This window comes from Chanos chanos, chromosome 6, assembly GCF_902362185.1.
Source record: "Chanos chanos chromosome 6, fChaCha1.1, whole genome shotgun sequence".
NCBI lineage: Eukaryota > Metazoa > Chordata > Actinopteri > Gonorynchiformes > Chanidae > Chanos > Chanos chanos.
In genome coordinates, this window is record NC_044500.1 from 39,250,942 (window position 1) to 39,256,941 (window position 6,000).

Genomic DNA, 6,000 nt, shown 5'->3' on the forward strand with positions numbered 1-6,000 from the left:
TGTGAACTTGGAGTGCTCCTCTGTACCCATAGAAAAACTAAAGGTTCTGTTGTAATACTCTACTTTACTGCCATAGATCTCAGCTATATCTCCAGTGACCTCATTATTGTCTTCACAGAGAATGTATTCATCATTCAGTGGTTTCTTATGAATACTGCAAAATGTGTATGGATGAAAGTCATTTTAGGAGTAAGAAAGGAGTCGGTGCATCAATAATTTTCATTTTGGATTTCATGTGTTACATCATTTTCCTTAGGGTTATTTTGTAAACCCTCTACAAACAATCGCCACATAGCCTTTCAGCCAAATCTCTGATTATACGTGTATAAAATCTGTCACTCTTGACAGTAACATAACAAAACTAATTACTGTGTTTGGAGATCATTTCATTGCTTTGGTTTTCATCCTTTCAACCCATTTTGTCCACTATGTTCTCTTACATAGGCCCCAAATGCCCTTAAATGGCAATATTTTTCAGTTCCGTTTAAAATAGACTTGTTTCACATTAAATGTACAAGATTAATGCCAGTGTAGTCATTTATCTAGAACTAATTATTGTTTACATAAGGTGGGTTACTGACCTCTTGTTTTCTCTTTTACAGAAGTCATGGTTAAGTCAACAACTGCCTTAAATATAGAATTAAATATTCTTGATTTATGTTGTTAAGTTGAAATCTCTCAAACAACTCATACTGACCATTTGTTTGGACTGGCACGAGCTCCATTTGGTTACACTGTCAAGCTCAGGTATATTATTGTATGCATAACAATACATCATTTGTTTGAAACAAATTTGACAATCTGTCCCTCATCTATCAATGCAAATATTGTTTTCATGCACTGATGCTGCTATGTTTTGTGTATGTAACATGATAAAAAAAAAAATTGAGCTCCTGATTGTTTTCCAGTGCTTTACGTCAGTGTGATCATGGCTTAAATTGGTCTCAAAGCCAGCAAACTGTATCATATTAGTTACCTATTAATTAATAAGAGTTTAATTATATCCAGGTGGCACAGATTTAGAATAGACTGATAGGCTTTAGTTTCTTAATATTGCTAAACAAATATTTCTTTACAAAACGCAGCATATTTTGACATCAGAATCATTGTGAAATGAGACACCAGTGTTTGTTCTTTCTTTTTTCTCTCTTTTTTTCAACATGTATGTGACACCTGTGTTAATGAGTGATAGTATTCTGCTGGAATGTCTTAAGACAAAAGGGTTTTATTTTAACAATGCTCCTGAAGTTCATATTTTAGTTTAACCAAGTTAAGAGACAAAACAGCATGTATTTGTGTGCACTCATAGGAACAAAACTTCATTTATTTATGTAAAAAAAAAAAAAAAAACAGGAAAGAAAGTATCTGTCTGCATGCAGCATTTAATTTAATTTTTAATTTTTTTTTTTTTGCATTGGTTGAAAGAGATTCACAGAGACATTTTCGTTTTGATGATGTTTAATTTGCCTCAAAGGCACTTTGAGACAAGATTATCCACGGATTTACATACTTTCTCTAGCAAATGGACCACAGAATTTTTTAAAATTTCAATGTCCCTGCAGGAAACAGGCTTTTGAATCCAAGCCTTGGTCTAAAGTTTCACTGGTTTATGTATTTAAAACTGTACTACAACTAATTTGAAATTTTGTACTAACGCATCTCATTTTTGATTTTAAGCAGTGAGTTTGGAAAGATGTTGTTTAAGTGTGATATCTGAAGTGCGGTATCAGTATTTTTCAGGGGAGAGAGAAAATATTTATTAAACAGTGATTGCCAAGTACACAACGAACTGACCATTCATAAACTTACTATTCAATCATTCTACCATCTCAAAGAGAAAGTGGTAAAAAGCCGCACTCCCACTGTTCAGACAAAAAAAGAGAATGTCAAAGCATCATCCTTGTATAACCTGACACTGCTAAAAGTCATTTTTGTTCTGACAAAAGAAAACAAAAAAAAAAAACATAATTGTACTTTAATGTTTTCAACAGTTATTTATATTATTGTAAGCTAACTCTTTCTGACTGATAGTATGACATTGACATTGGTCTCTGTTGGTTTGATTGTAACATTGCTCTTATCTTGTTTTTGAATAAAAGCACCTGTAAAATAAAGATTGTTATATTTATGATAATAGGTTGTTTTATTTTCAGTCTATTAATACAAAATATATCCTGTTCCTGACAACTTGGAAATAAATGGTATAAAAAATGCGGACACTCGGACATCTGAAAACAGCTTTTGTAAAGCTCAGCAGCTTGGCAAAATCTTAAAAGTGACCAATACATGAACCTCAGTGGTCTGGCATGGGAATCCATGGTAAACCTCATGTTTAAAAACAACACATTTCCTTCAAACCTCGGGGTCAGCAGTGCCGCCACAGGTAAGAAACTGTCGAGAGTGAATAATGGTCCTGCTGTACCAGCTCTCCACACCGCCTCGTTTTGGCAGCAGGGAGTCATGAAATTAAGCTACTTCTTGCTGTTGCTGCAATGTACCTAGCATAGTATTTGAACATTGTAAGACAATTTACTTTCAAATCCTCTTTTCCTACTAAATCGCAGGCTTAGAATATTCACATTCAGAGCTGTTCATTATGAGCACAACAGCAGACAACGCATAATGTATTCATTAGGATTTTTTTTCTTTAACAGTCTCATCTTCTGATGTAACTCATTCAGAACTGATACTTGTTTCTTCTCATGCACATGGTTCAGCTTCTGCTGAATCATATGAGGAACTGATTGTGAGGCCAGTAGTGAGGGACTGATATTATACACAATGTTATTTTCTAAGAATGTAATAGTGGAGCTACATTTTAAGTGAAGCAAAAACTGTTGTCTGACCGCCCTTAGTCTCTGACCTTGAGACGCCTTCATTTGCTGAAGTATTTTATGTTGTTTCTAACAGAAACATGTGGCCAGTGTTTTCTAGACCATGTAGAGGAACAGCATTTTAAGCATTTTAATATGATTTTGCATTGGTACATGTAGACAATACCTAAGAAGCCTATGACATTCAGTCATGTATAGCTGTCTCATTATTTTCTTGTCTTGAACTTTGGATCTCTGCAAATCTAACTATCACTGGTGAAACCCTGCATCAAACTAGGCACAATAATCTTCTGTTATTCCTCTCCTAAATTTTCATTCAATTACAAATGACATTTAAAAAAAAATAATACACCGAAACATTTGCCCAGACGCACACTCGTTACATTTGTCAAGGTCAGCTATGATGTCATTTTTTTGTGGATGAAACGAGGAATAGCAAGACTTCCTGACATGGTTAAAGATTAGTTAACTGTCCATATGTTGATAATTCCATAAAGATGTAACCCTCTTGACTGGTTTTGACAGATGAGCTTATAAATGACTCAAAGCATTTCCTCTCAGTACAAAATGTTTTATTTATATCAGCTGCCGGGAAGAGAATGAATGATGAATGATGGTGCAACACAACATATTAAAAGCCAGTGAATAACACAATGACTCATACACCAACCAGATTTTCTCCAGTGTCAAGAAAGTGTCATTACTAGAGTAGATCATCTAGCTGAAAAGTCATTCACATATTTCATTAACAGGACAGAAACATAACAGACAACCAACAAAGTCTGTACATCTTGATAGAACACATAATACCTCCAAAACTGTCCAGCATGTTCATGACATCCTCACTCCAGATCGGTCAAAAGAGAAAAACATGTAAAACACAGCACTGATTCTTTAATGAACTAAACTTTTCCAAAACACAAATAAAGGAAGTCAGAACTCCTGTTCTCCTACTGGTGAAATTCATGTTTTCTGCTTCTAGTTGATGTTAGTTAATGTTTTCTACTTCTACTTAAGACAGGAGTACCTAAAAAGGATAAAGGTCAGAGAAAAGTGTTAACCAAAATTGATCTTCTAAGGACACCAAATCACAGATTTCATAAATATGTAATATCATTTATTCCTTAGCCTTTAAAACTAACCACACAATAGAGGCTTAGTCATACCGCATGCATGAATAGTGGGATCAAATTGTAAGCAGTATACTTAAACAGAAAAGTCCTTCTCTTATTCCCTTCAATTTATTTTCTTTATTTATAACTTGTGTTTAAACATTTAGGGGGAAAAAAGTATTATTGCTTTGCTCAAATGGCTAAAAAGATAATCAGCTGTCTAGATAATCTTTCCACCATATGGTAAACATAGTTTGTGTTAATGTGGAGATCAGTGTTCCTCCAATAATTTCTTTAGGTTTTCCTGGCTTGGGCACATGCTCTGTACTAAAGTCAACTCATGGGTCATCATTTCAACAACTCGGCATCAAGCCCAGGGTTCAAACAGGTGAGGCAGAGCTGAACTAACCTGAAAATGTTTAGTGTGGATGCCTGTAGCAATGGATTGGGAAACGGGTTTCAAACTGTACATAGCATCCCCAGGCAGTGGTCTAGTTAGCGCCTAGAATCCAGGACTCAGAGGACAACAAAGCCCATGGTAAGGTAGGCTACACTTCAGAATAACACTGTTGGTCGGAGAAATTCAAAATTCTGCCATTTTAATAGGCCTATACCCACGTAAGCGCCTACAGTCTGCTGCGAATTCTCTCACATTAGCACGAAAGACGTCAAGATTCCTGTTTTAAATGTTTAATTCATGAATAATTAACGCTAAACTGACTACTTGTCTGTGTTTACTTTCTCTAACACTGATAGCATCAAATAATATAAATGCCATTGCTGTCAAAATAGCCTATCTGAGGGTGACGCTAGAATCACGGAGACATTACAAAGGAATCTTTCTACTAGTTCCAACGTCCTAGGTTACTTTTTTTTTTTATAAAAAAGACTATCTGTATTTCGATTTGAGAATCGGGCAATTTCAGATGGGTAAGTAATATATATGGTTTTCCAACCAACGCTTGAGTGCCGCTCTGTGTGCTTTGTCAGAGAGCAAACGTTACCAGGAAATTGTCAGAATCAGGTGACTATTTACAGTTTACCGCCGGCTACTTTCCCCGCGAAAGTTGTCGCGGGCGTTATGTTAAACTCACCTTTATAACTTTATCGATCGTTTTCCACAGGTCTCCATTTGTTGGTCATGAGCTTAAACGTATTCAGAATAAAATTTTTTAAATTTTTGCGCTAGAATGGTTTACATGCGGACATTTCTAAGGAAGCTTATATTGTGTTCATTTCGGCTGAAGGTAAAGTCCTGAAATAAAGTTAGCACCGTAAAATACAGCCCTGTTTCTAATCCTCATAAACAGTTTTTACAATGACGCAATGTAGTAATATCATGCTACGTGCACAGAAATCAGTTACACCACGGTTGGGGCCTTACGGGTCGAGAAATGGACATGGCCTCGAGACACATTTTTCTGGTGATGTTTTGCGGTGTGTCCTGCCATGGACTGGCGACCTGTCCAGGGTGTTTCCCTTCCTTTTCGCCCTATGAGCGCTGGGATAGGCTCCAGCACCCCCGCTACCCTGATTACGATAAGCAGCTTAGATGAGTGAATGAGTGAGTTTTGCCGTGTCCCGCTTTCGGGGTTTTTGAAAACTTGGACCAGTGCTGAACAAGTTGTGTGTTGAATTTTTAAAATGTGTATATGGAAACAAACATTTTAAAGTCCACGGGGTCTAAACACCTCAATGTTTTCGTGCGCTCTGTTGACTAGAGGGAAAGCGTAAACCCACAGAAACGTGAAACGTTCAACAAATTACAGTGCATCGCTTTTTATGCCTCTACATGGCTCTATATCCAGTATGCTTCGAACTGTCAACATGCAAACTCAATACAAATAACTTGAGTCGTCTCCGTCCATGCACTAGAATGGATTATCAACGACCTCCAGGTTTCCTGGGTCCACTATACAAATGTAATTTACCAAAGAGTTACAAACCACTTTCCGAATATCTGGCAACCAAGGCCCAATCCGGGAAATTTTCCGCGAAAAGCCCGCCTACTTTGTGGTGAAGAGGATGATACAGTAGAGAGTGGTGTAAAGACA